Below are 13,055 nucleotides of genomic sequence, written 5' to 3'. Positions count from 1 at the left end.
CCACATCATGAACCTCCTCAAGAGTACCACTAGCCAAATTCCAAACTCTATAAGACTTGCTAGTAGTGGAGTAACCAAGTAAGAAACCTTCATCACATTTCTTTTCAAACTTGCTCAATCTAGTGCCTTTCTTCAATATATAGCATTTACATCCAAATACCCGAAAGTATGCTATGTTTGGCTTTCTTCCATTCAAAAGCTCATAAGGTGTCTTCTCCATCATGGGGTGACAATAGAGTCGGTTGCTATAATAGCAAGCCGTGTTGATTGGTTTGGCCCAAAATGAATGACTCACATTGTACTCACTCAACATTGATCTTGCCATGTCAATCAAAGTTCTATTCTTCTTTTCAACTAAGCCATTTGATTATTGAGTGTACTTGGCTAAGAATTGATGTCTAATTCCAAATTCATCACACAACTCATCAATTCTAGTGTTCTTGAATTCACTACCATTGTTACTTCTAACTTTCTTCATGGTTGTTTCAAACTTATTGTGAATGCCCTTGACAAATGATTTGAATGTTGCAAACACATCACTCTTGTCAACAAGAAAGAATACCCATGTGTATCTAGTGAAATCATCCACAATCACAAATCCATATTTATTTTCTCCAATGCTAGTGTATGTGGTTGGTCCAAACAAGTCCATGTGCATTAACTCAAATGCCTTAGATGTGCTCATCATGCTCTTCTTAGGATGTGTGTTACCAACTTGCTTTCCGGCTTGACATGCACTACATAGCTTATCTTTCTCAAAAGTGACATCTTTCAAGCCTCTAACTAAGTCATGCTTGATTAACTTGTTTAATTGTTTCATTCCAACATGACCAAGACTTCTATGCCATAACCAACCCATGCTAGACTTAGTGATCAAACATGTTGACAATTGAGCTTCTCTAGCATTGAAATCAACCAAGTATAGATTCTCATATCTAAATCCTTTGAATATCAAGTTAGAGCCATCTACACTTATAATCTCTACATCATCCACACCAAATATGCACTTGAAACCAAGATCACACAATTGAGCTACCGATAATAGGTTGAAGTTCAAGCTCTCTACTAGTAGCACATTGGAAATGCTGAAGTCATTAGATTTTGCAATCTTACCAATCCCTTTGACCTTGCCTTTGCCATTGTCACCAAATGTGATACTATCAATCCCATTGCTCTTGTTTTCATTGATTGAATTGAACATTCTTGGATCACCGGTCATGTGTTGTGTGCACCCACTATCAAGCACCCAATGCCTTCCTCCGGCTTTATAATTGACCTACAAAAGAGGATCAATTCCTTTTTGGTACCCAAACTTGCTTGGGTCCTTGAAGGTTAGTTACCAAGGTCTTTGGTACCCAAATGGCCTTCTTCTTTGGGCCCACAATTGGTGTACCAATGAACTTAGCCTTCACACCATTGGCACCCTTAAAAAGCATATAACAAGAATCAAATTTAATTGAGGATACATTAGGTAGTTTGTTCTTGTTAATCTTGCAATATTGCTCTATATGCCCAACTTGCTTGCATCTATTGCAAAATCGACCATTGCCCTTCACAAAGCTAACTTTGGGAGTGACAAAGGCCACCTTGCCTTTCTTGGGGGTATAGCCTAATCCCTCTTTATTGAGAGAAAACCTTTGGCTACCCAAGCACTTTAGCAAGCGGGCATCTCCACCATAGGCATTGCCTAAGGCACGAGTGAGCTCATTCACCTCCTTCTTAAGGGTCTCATTTTCCACTTTTAGTGAGTTTTCACAAGTGAGACCTTCACTCAAGGGTGAAGTGGAAGTGGTAGTGCTACAAGAAGTGTTAGTGGGAGCAACAAAAATAGATTCATCAATAAGATCACATGTTAATCCCACATCACATGATATGATCACTTGCTCCTTCCTAGCTTCCTCCACTTTGACTTGCTCAATGAGAGAGGAGTGAGCCTTTTCAAGCTTAGAGTGAGCTTTGCCAAGCTTCTCATGGGCTTCCATTAGCCTCTCATGAGTAGCATTGAGCTCATCAAAGGATTGCTCAAGAAATTTTACTTTCTTGCGCAATTCTTTGCACTCCTTTCTCTTCATCTCATTGCAAGCGTGCACTTGCTCACACATGTCCAAGAGCTCCTCCTTGGTGTACTCCTCATCCCCATCATCATCATTATCATTCCTACAAGAGTTACTTTCACATTCATCATCATCACTCTCATCATATTTTACCTTGGTAGGCTTTGCCATGAGACATGTCGATGGAGTGTCGAAGATGGAGAGCTTCTTGTTGATGGCGATGCTTGCTAGTGCTCTCTTGATAGATTTCTTGTCATCATCACTAGAGCTATCACCATCCAAGGAACCATCACTATCCCAAGTGACTACATAGCCTCCACCCTTCTTATTCTTTTGGAAGGTCATTCTCTTCTCCTTCTTCTCCTTCTTTTCATTCTTATCTTTCTTGTGCTTCTTCTTCTCATCTTCATCATTGTCACTATTGTAGGGACAATTTGCTATAACATGATCGGGGCTCTTGCAATTGTAGCATCTTCTCACATACTCTTTGCTCTTGGTGTGATCTCTTCTCTTTCTTGCACCATAGCCCTTCTTCTTCATGAATTTTCCCATCTTGCGGATAAAGAGGGCCATAGCTTCATCATCAATATCACTAAGATCATCATCATCGCTTGATTCTTTCTTGGACTTACCCTTGTTCTTGGATGATGATGAGCTAGCCTAGAATGCTATAATCTTCTTCTTCTTGTCTTCTTCTTTCTTGTCACCCCCCTCCCTTTCCACATGGTATGTCTCTTGGGTCATGACATCACCTAGTACTTGGTTGGGGGTAATCTCCTTCAATCCTCCTCTTATGATGAGCAATCTCAACATCTCAAATCTTGGAGGTAGGCACATCAAGAACCGATGAGAGACATCATCATCCTTGATCTTTTCTCCCAATGACTTCAAATCATTGACAATCACTTGCAATCGATAGAACATCTCCGGAATGCTCTCATCTTCCTTCATCTTGAAGCTTGTCAATTTATCCTTAAGGATATACAACTTGGCACTCTTCACCACCGGTGTGCCCTCATAAGTTTCTTCCAATCTTTTCTACACTTCATTTGCTCTTTCACAATCCTTTATTTGCTCAAACACCTTGGAATCAATGGCATTGTATATGGTGTTGAGAGCCATTGTATTGCATTGCTTGTTGATCTTATCTTGGTTGGTGGGATCATTGGGATCGATGATAGCATAGTCATTCTCGGTCACTTCTCACACTTGATCATTGATTGAACCAAGATATATCCTCATCTTTCTCTTCCAATAATCATAGCATGTGCCATCAAATAACGGTGGTTTGCCCCCCACATGGTTGAACACAACTTGAGCCATAATTTGACACCGAGGTTGTTAAGCCTTCAATCAAACGGTGACCACAGCTCTGATACCACTTGAAAGGTCCTAATATGGCTAGAGGGGGGGTGAATAGCCTATTTAAAAATCTACAAATCAACTAGAGCAATTTGATTAGTATGACAAATAGAGAAAAGCAAACTTGCTCTAGCTCTACAAGGGTTGCAAGCCACCTATCCAACAATTCTAGTTGCAACAATTCCTAGGCACACAACTTGCAAAGTTACTACTCACTAAGAGCTCTCAATCTTGCTACTCTAAAGGGCTCCACTAGATGAACTTAAAATAACAAAGCAAGCTCTCAATTCTAAGTACACTAAAGAGCTTGCCACAACTAGTTTGCAAGAATATAAATGAGTGAGTAGGGTGATTATACCGCCATGTAGAGGAGTGAACCAATCACAAGATGAATATTAAATCAATCACCAGGAGAATACCAAATGGCAAGAGACAACTGATTTTCTCCTGAGGTTCACGTGCTTGCCAACACGCTATGTCCCCGTTGTGTCGACCAACACTTGGTGGTTCGGCGGCTAAGAGGTGTTGCACAAACCTCGTCCACACGATTGGACACCGCAAGAACCTACCCACAAGTGAGGTAACTCAATGACACGAGCAATCCACTAGAGTTATCTTTTGGTGCTCCGTCGGGGAAGGTACAAATCCCCTCACAATCACCGGAGATGGCCACGAACAATCACCAACTTGTGCCAATCCTCCACCGCTACACCAAGCCATCTAGGTGGTGGCAACCAAACTAGAGCTCACAAGGTTGCTATGTCAATGCAAATGGCCAAGAGAGTGAGCTTGAGCTGACCTTGGGGCTTAAATAGAAGCCCCCACGAAATAGAGCCGTTGGGCTACTCACTGCACTGAACACGGGCCAACCGGACGCTCCAGTCAGATTGACCGGACACTAGACCTCAGCATCTGGTCATGCGATGTGCACCATGTGTCATCGGCTTCAAACGCCGATCGCCCGATTACAACGGTCAATTGACCGGACGTGTCAGTTAGAAAGTGATCGGATGCTGGACCTCAGCGTTCGATCATTTCCAGTAAGGTTCTAAACGTGAATTTTCATGACCGGTCGACCAGACTCACCCAGCGTCCAGTCACTCAATGTCTCCATTGTGCACCACACATCAGCGTACGCTAGCATTGACCGGACGCACCCTGCCAGTGTCCGGTCACTCTTCGCGCCAGCGTCCGGTCACAAGACCGAGATGTGTGCTCACTGCTGCTACTGACTGGACTCTGAACCCAGTGTCTGGTCACTACACCACCAGCGTTTGATCACTCTGTGAACCCCTGTCTTTTCTGTCTAGGGCGCCAGTGGCACCATCGGACTTTCCGCACTCTATGGGTGGACACTCCACCGATGAAGTTTCTAACCCTTGCTCAAATGTGCCAACCACCAAGTGTATCACCTTGTGCACATGTGTTAGCATATTTTCACAAACATTTTCAAGGGTGTTAGCACTCCATTAGATCCTAAATGCATATGCAATGAGTTAGAGCATCTAGTGGCACTTTGATAACCGCATTTCAATACGAGTTTCACCCCTCTTAATAGTACGGCTGTCTAGCCTAAATGTGATCACACTCGCTAAGTGTCTTGATCACTGAAACAAAATGGCTCCTACTATTTATACCTTTGCCTTGAGCCTTTTGTTTTTCTCTTTCTTCTTTTCCAAGTTCAAGCATTTGATCATCACCATGCCATCACCATCGTCATGATCTTCGCCATTGCTTCATCACTTGGAGTAGTGCTACCTATCTCATAATCACTTTGATAAACTAGATTAGCACTTAGGGTTTCATCAATTAACCAAAACCAAACTAGAGCTTTCAATAGCTAGGATTTTTCGATCAAATTGTCTTTCCAGAAGTTGCTAAAAATTGCAAAAGCATTGAAACACTTCAGATTTATGGCACAAAAGATAAATCCAGGTAAACTTGTTGTAATCATCAATAAATCTAACATAATAATTGTTCCGTCCAATTAAAGTTGGAGCAGGTCCCCATACATTATAAAAAATGAGATCCATTTGACTAGTTGACACACTAGTAGATCGTGGATAAGGCAACTGATGGCTTTTGCCTTGTTGGCATGCATTGCAAACAACATGTTTATTTGAATTGCTAACAAAAGGAAGTTTGTGGTGTCTTAGAATCTACTGGAATACTTGAGTGGAAGCATGACCTAGCCTAGAATGCCATAATGATGTGGACGGCTTGATAGCACTCAAGACTTGTTTATTCAGTGATGACCTGCCTGATGACGACTGTAGGGGGTAGAGGCCTCCTTCACATCTGCCTCCAAGGAGCGTCTCCTTGGTCCCCTGTTCCTTGATGAAAAAATGATTTGGATGAAATTCAAGAAAGGCATTATTGTCACATGCTAGACGATTGATAGATATTAAACTTTTGTTAGCTTTAGGAACATGAAGTATGTTGTTCAGATGGATATTACTAGTACGGGAATGCAAAGGCTATGACCGACATGATTGATTTTCATACCTGCCCTATTGGTGGTGTGGACGTGTTCATTGCTGGAGTACTTGTCGCGGATGGTCAGCTTCTCAAGTTCACCGATGATGTGATCTGTGGCCCCGAAGTCCATGTACCAATTGGTATCGACTTCATACGATGTAGTGGCTGACGCGGCGGTCTTCTGCGGAGGGCCAGTGAATGATGCATCAAACCGCTTGAAGCAGTGGAGGATGGTGTGGCCATCCTTACCACAGAGCTGGCAGATGATTGGAGCAAAAGTTGAGCCCTAGGAGCAGCCACCACTACTGTGCCCCCCTTCTGGTTGCACACACTGCCGCCGCCATGGTCGAAACCATTGTGGCCATGAGAGTTGTTGCCGCCCCCATGGCCACCGTGGGATGCCATGTTCATAGAAGACTGAGAACCTCCACCGCCATGCAGCACCATTCTCTGCTCAAAGCTAACAAATTGAGTGTACAACTCACCAACAGATATTGGTTCAACCCTGGCGGCGAAGGCAGACACCACCAGGTTGAAGTCGAGGTCCAGGACAGTAAGGATGTTGGAGACCAACTCCTCATCCTCCAGCCGTCGTCCCATAGATGCCATCTCATCTGTGAGAGACATCATTTTTGTGAAGTACTCACTGATCCAAGACTCGCCCTTAGAAGCAGTGGCCAGCGCCATCCTTGTGCTAATTAGATGAGCAAGCGATTGCGACGTGTACATCCCTTAGATTGTGGTCCATGCCACGACAACGGTCTCGGCCATCGAGACTTGCAATAGAATTTCACCGGAGAGGGACATGAGCAGATAGCTCAGGACCTACTAGTCCTTGGCCACCTACTCTGTGTACTCCTTGTTCAGGATTAGAGCGGCATCCTTGTCATCGCGCTCCTCCTTCTTCCCTAGAAGGAACTTCGGGGGCGGCTACGCCGAGGGGTCGAGGTAGACGACCATCTACGCCCCTTGATCGAGGAGAGGACCTATGCTCGCCATAGGGGATGATTTGCGTGGGTCAACTTCTTGCTGATGGGAGCAAACCCTTGGTAGAGCACAGCAAACTACACGGAGGAGGAAGAAGCCATGGCTCAAGTCCATGAGGAAGAAACCTCTAGATACCACGTAAAGAATAGGGTTAACAATATGCCTCTCCCTGAGGGTCTTGGCTTCGTGTTTATAGGACAAGGAACATCCCCTAGTGTAGCTTGTACACTTCAAGTTACAAGGGATAGACTCAACAACCTAATAATATCTCCTAACTTCATGTACAAGATGTGGCGCGTGTTCCTCAGAACTATGCCCTGGCTAACAAACCCTATCGGGCTAACTAGTTCCGCTAACACTAGAGACATAGCAAAATGGATGTACCAAAAAAGTTAAAGCGACTTATAATTTGGAATGGAGGGAGTATAAGATAAAAACATTAGGTTTGGTTTATGCTTGTGTAACTTTTAATCAGGACCATGGAATATGGATCATTTGTGAGGAGACATTAAAAACACCACATACCGCTTGGGTTTGGGTGACTTCCATATATAGGCCCAAACAACTTGTGTTACAAGATATGTGCACAATAAATTTACAAATCTCTAATACCTATCTATAGACAAAACGGGAGAGTCATAGATGCAAAGACTAGACTTTCATGCACTGGCAGTACATTGACAAAGAAAACTCTTTACGCAAGAGCGAGTTAAACTCGTGGTGCTACAAGATGGCGCAAGGTTCCTTGTTGTCCTAGAAAAGGTTCTTGATGGGCATGCAAGCATCATGATATAGTTCTGAGGATGTCATTAGCAACACTACCGTATAGCTAGCCGTGTACACATGCGTTTCTTTGTAGCTAGATGATCATGCTAGGACAAGCCGATGTAATGTCGAACTACAAACTTCATGCACATGGTGCAGAAGAATTGCACATAGAAGTTTGTCATCTTCAGTTTTATGGTGATCGGGATGTGGGTCTTGGTGCTAATGCATGTGGATGCGGCGAGGTATGCTTGAGAATCAAGCAGGAGGCCTTGGTGATGGTGCTCGACAAGGAGGAGAGGGTTGGCCCCAATGTAGCAAAGTTGATATCGAACACTTTGAGATCGCACATATCATTTAATATATAGGCTTGTAAGGAAAATGGCAATTGGCATGGACCAGTAGTTGATTTTGGTGTTTGATGAACAACATGACCATTTGGACTAATGATGTTTGCTAGTATATATGGAAAATTTTAAATGGGTGTAGAGTGGACTTGAAGTTAGCAACATGGAGGTCAGCGTGATCAACACCTAAAGCAAGACAATTGAGCTACTATAGAACACCTACAAGTGATGCTAGAAGTCCAAGCCATAAGATAGAAGAAGCCTGGATGCGAAGACATGAAGAAACAAAGCTGAATGCATGCTCACTACAAGCACTTGATATGTCCGGTGTCAGCCAAGGAGTGGCACCGAAGAGTTAGCATGCAAGGTTTTGGAGACAGCTGCAATAGCTGCACCGGATATCTCTGGTGCACAGGACTGCAAGGCATTGGAGCTTATTAAGGTGTCATCATGAGAAGTGACCAAGGCTGGTAGAATTCACTAGAACTCTTCGGTGATGATCACCGGATAGTGCCCACCAGACCTTTGGTCTAGAGAGTTTGCAAAGTGGCGTGGAGGCAAAATCAACACACCGGAATTGTCCAGTGACCTATCACCAGAAGAAGCACCGGAGAGATCATCCTCCAACGTTCAGCGATGATTGAAATCCAATGGTTAGTTTGTCAGGCAACATGGAAACTCTCTAGTGCCACCACTAGACCTCTCTGGTGCGTGCGCAGAAAGCTATAGGCTTTGGCAATGACTTGTGTTTGGATGTTGGGCTGTATAGCCCCCCACTGGCCATTTGAGGTGTCTATGAGTTGAGGAACATATCAAGGGAGTTAAGGCTCCACTCTAGTGCTCCTGCCACCAATAGTGCTTAAGGAATCATTCGGTGATTAGTATAGATGCTTTTGCGAAGTGCTTAGGTTGGTTAGACCACCATTTATGCGCTTGCACAAGGTTTAGACCCTATGTTTAGTGAGGTGTGCACACCTCTCATCACTCAATGCTTGCGCGCACCATTATTATAATTGGAGGGGCTTGTATGTAGCACCCGGTTTTAAGGACAAAACTAGATACACACTATATATGAGCCCAGAAAGTCAAATCTCACATATAGCTACAAATAAAGGTAATATCAATAGTCAATGCTTAAATACATAGCGTATTAGTATAAGGAATATAATCTTAGAGTATAGACAGCGGAAAGACAACTCTGATCTTCAGGTGAAGACTCCAAATCCATAGGGACAACTGACTAGTTGACCATAAGCCTAATTCCTCCAAACTCTAGCAATCTGGTGCCCATCCGGGATTTTTCCAAAGATTTAAAAAGTAAAGCAAACGTAAGTACATGTTGTACTCAACAAATATAACATGGGGTTCATGAGGCTCAAAAGGCTGACACTGGTTTAACTGCAATTAGCTTTTAATGAATCATCTTTTAGCAATTGGGTGGCAACAAGTTTATCATAAGCCCAAATAAACACATGATCAGGTAAACATTAATAATGAATAGCATAAACAATAATCATTAATGAGCATATTCATCATCAGTATCATTCGTGTTCATCATCATTAACCATTAGTGATCATCTATTCTATAAGGGTTCCAAGGCCACTCGTGACCGTGAGCACGGCTGATATACTAGTTTTACACTCTGTAGAGGTTGTACCCTTTCACTGTGAGTCATGATTTACCCTTTTGCCCAAGGTAGCTAATCTCTTGACCCACTTCCAAGGAAGGTCGGTAGGGTTCACTATGAAGCCTTTCAAAGGTTCGTCTAACAAGTTAGGGCCATTATATTCACTCGGCAAATAGATGTAGGAACCCCCCCTTCCCGATGGCACAATGACACACAACCTATACACAAGGGGATAGAGGTTGTCCTATATCCAATTTGTCAAACCATTCTTATGCCAATAAAGGTAATGTGACATCCGGCCCAGTTTGGAATTTGGCCCATAGTGGCCCATATGCAAGTTAATGAGATATTGTGGAGAGTTTAGTCACACCTTGTTTGTTAAAGGTGGGATAGACCAACATATAAGGCTTCTAGAGTCCATCCCACCATCCTCGGGTTAATCCTTTTATGCGAAGCGAGGACGAAAGCGTAAGTGGAATGGTGGTAGGTGTGGTTTGCTCTACGTACAGAGTGGATCTGAGCCATTTGGACTCTAGGGCGTTACAAAGTGGTATCAGAGCAATGCTAACTGTAGGACGCAAGCCTAGTTGAAACTGATCGTTCTAAGTTTAGAAGTTGCTACAAAAACCCTTGATCTATGAACCTTGATATTTTCTTCTCTACTATATCTCTACCCTTGCTATTCATCTCTACCTTGGTGCTTATTTTAAAGTCATTGTTCTCATCTCCACTCCTTGGTTTGATATGCTTTTAGAACTGTTCCTCATCACCTTCTTGCGTAATCTGAAGATAAGTCTTAGGATTGTTACCCCTAGCATAATGAGGACGATTGTATCGCAAGTTGAGTCAATGATTGAGTTGTGCATCTTTATTGCTTGTTGAATTGTCATTATGCTTATGATTGTTTTGAATCTTTGTAATGATTGCAATGATCTTGTTGGGTGTTCCCACAATTTCATTTAGTCTATAGGCCTAAGGTATAAGGATTAGTGAAACAAATAGTTGGGGTATGGTTTTCTTCTGTTTTCCCTATCCTGTCTTTTCGTAGCAGCATGCACTCTTCGGCTTATATCTCTAATCTAATATGACCAAAAATCATAAGAAAATTCTGGACAATAGTAGACTTCAATATCTTTCTCTGAGCAGAAGAATCATCTCGATAGCTATTTTGGTTATGGAGATACGAAAATCACAAGACGATGCATTTGTGCTGTCTAGAACCTAGAACAGTTTCTCTTGTGCACTGTTTTTGACCAAGAAAACTGAGGAATTTGGAAAAGTGTTTCATAAGGAAGTTGTGGAGAATTTTATAAGCTTTCCAACGGTATAAGATACAATATCATTGGTTTAACATAATGAGAGTTACAACTATTTTACTGTGCTGCTGTTTTTCTACTCGTGAGGAATTTCAGATTTCTTGTTCTTGCCCATACATAAGGTATCATTGAGATGTCAGGATGTCCTTATGCTTGTTAATCCCTCTAGAAGAAGATGCAAGCTACCATTTTTGTGTCCCCTAGTTTAATTTTCTTAAGGGGGTAACCAAGTTAAAGAATTTGTAAGATGAAGAATCATACGTTCTAGTTTGCGCAGTAGAAGCGTGGTGGTACCCAAGGATGTGAGAGAAACTTAGAGTTTTAATGAGGTTTGATTAAAGGTTCAAGGAAGGTTTATCCAAGATCATCAAGATTTTGGTAGAGCTACCGGAGAAGTTTTCAAGTTAGTTTGGATCAAAAGACCTCAGCTAAATGTTTGAAGGAGTCCAAGAAGAGGTTGAAGTAAAACCTATGTATTAGCTTTGCCAGATCCGGACAAGAGCTTCATATCTATAATGATGCACCTTGTCAAGGTGTGGGATGTGTCCTTATGCAAGAACAAAAGTAGAGGCTTATGAAAGAAAACATGAGATGGAACATCTGACGTATGATCTGGAAGTTATGAAGCACAGAAGTACTATCTTTTTGGATGTAAGGGTGATATCTAGGAGGATCACAAGAATTTACAGGACATCTTTACTAAGTTGGTCTTGAGTTAATGATATCCTCGTTCGAATGAAATTGATTATGACTTGGAAAAAGTGTTATCACTTGGAGAAGCAAAAAGTCATGGCCGATGCCCTTAGCAACGGAGAATTGTGCTAAGAAGGTTCGGGTGACACCAAGGACTAAGAATAGTATTCCAAGTTTGAGCAACTTGATCGAAATCATTAATGTTTTCAAGGTTGGTAGTGAAATTTCCTTCTGACCAAGACATTCGACAGGCTTCATTGGAAGGTGAATATTTTAAGAAAGAGAATTAATATTATGGACTAAAAAGGAAAGGTGGCCTAGTGATTGGAATTACCTGAGAATTGTTCAAGGTACCTATCAGAATCTTGGAAATCAGTTTGGTAAGTTATTAGGAGTAAGGACAACAGGTATGCAAAGTAAAGTGGGATCCTTATCAAGACGATGGAACTATACGAGGAAGTAAAGAAGAATTCAAAGACAGAGTATCTCTATCTCCTAGTCGACGTATTCCAAATCTCAGGGAAGAGATTCATCTTAAGGGGGTAGAATTGTAACACCCTAAAATTTAAAATTTTGAAAATAGAGCTAAAATGATTTAATTTGGAATTTATGTGCTCATGAAAACATAGGAAAATAAAAAATTTTATTAAATTAAATTTATCATAAGCTAGCAACATGGATGTGCAAACATGCCGGTGCATTTGTTTCTTTGTATTGGGTGGATTTGATTCAAATTGAAAATATGCCAAAATGTTTTTGAAGTTGGCTTTGAAGTAAAAGAAAAGAAAATTTGAAAATAAAAGAATTTTAAAAAGATGTAAAATTTAATTTTGGAAAACTTACCAAAATTTCTCATTCTTATTTGAGTAAAAAGTACATTGAAACTCTATTTGAGTTTGAGTTAGTTTTAAAAACAAAATGGAAAAAATGGCAAATGGAAAATGGAAAATTCCCTCTTCCCTTTCTCTGGCCCGGAGGCCATCTTTTTCTTCTTCTTTCCCCGTGCAGGCCTGCTCCATCCATTCGGCCTCGTTTCCCCGCTGCGCAAGCCGGCCTAGCTCGGCCGCTCTCTCTTCCCACAGCTCTGCCACAGCAGGCCTAGTCGCCCAGCCCAACGAGTGCACCGCCCCGCTCCCTCGCTTTTCTGCGTGGCCTGTCTCTCATTTCTTATTCGTGTGGTTGTTTCTTCCGCACGGCCCAGCATGCAGATGGCCTAGTTGCACAAATGTCACGCCACCTTCCTTCTCCCTCGCGATGGCTCCCATGCCCTCTGTCGCTGATGATGCGACCACGCCTGTTAGCCGTTTCCTTTTCCTCGTGTCGTCGTTGAACCAGACTCCATCACTGCCGCCAGCCGTGTCTGCCCTGCCCACGTCTCCCTCCGTTTTGCATGCGCCCCAAGCCACCCCAGCCCTTAAATACTGG

The 13,055-nt window shown here is 42.4% G+C and overlaps 1 non-coding gene across 1 annotated transcript; it reads right to left on the bottom strand.

Annotated features, from left to right (window-relative positions):
* Positions 1-6,346: 6,346 nt before the first annotated feature.
* LOC136455739 (small nucleolar RNA Z247) lies at positions 6,347-6,485 on the bottom strand. Its single transcript, XR_010759212.1, has one exon. It is a non-coding gene; the product is annotated as a small nucleolar RNA Z247 (small nucleolar RNA).
* Positions 6,486-13,055: the final 6,570 nt, after the last annotated feature.

The sequence above is a fragment of the Miscanthus floridulus genome, chromosome 5 (genome assembly GCF_019320115.1).
Source record: "Miscanthus floridulus cultivar M001 chromosome 5, ASM1932011v1, whole genome shotgun sequence".
Taxonomy (NCBI): Eukaryota; Viridiplantae; Streptophyta; class Magnoliopsida; order Poales; family Poaceae; genus Miscanthus; species Miscanthus floridulus.
Note: the sequence above shows the minus strand (reverse complement) of the source record. Positions and strands in the feature narration are given on the sequence as shown.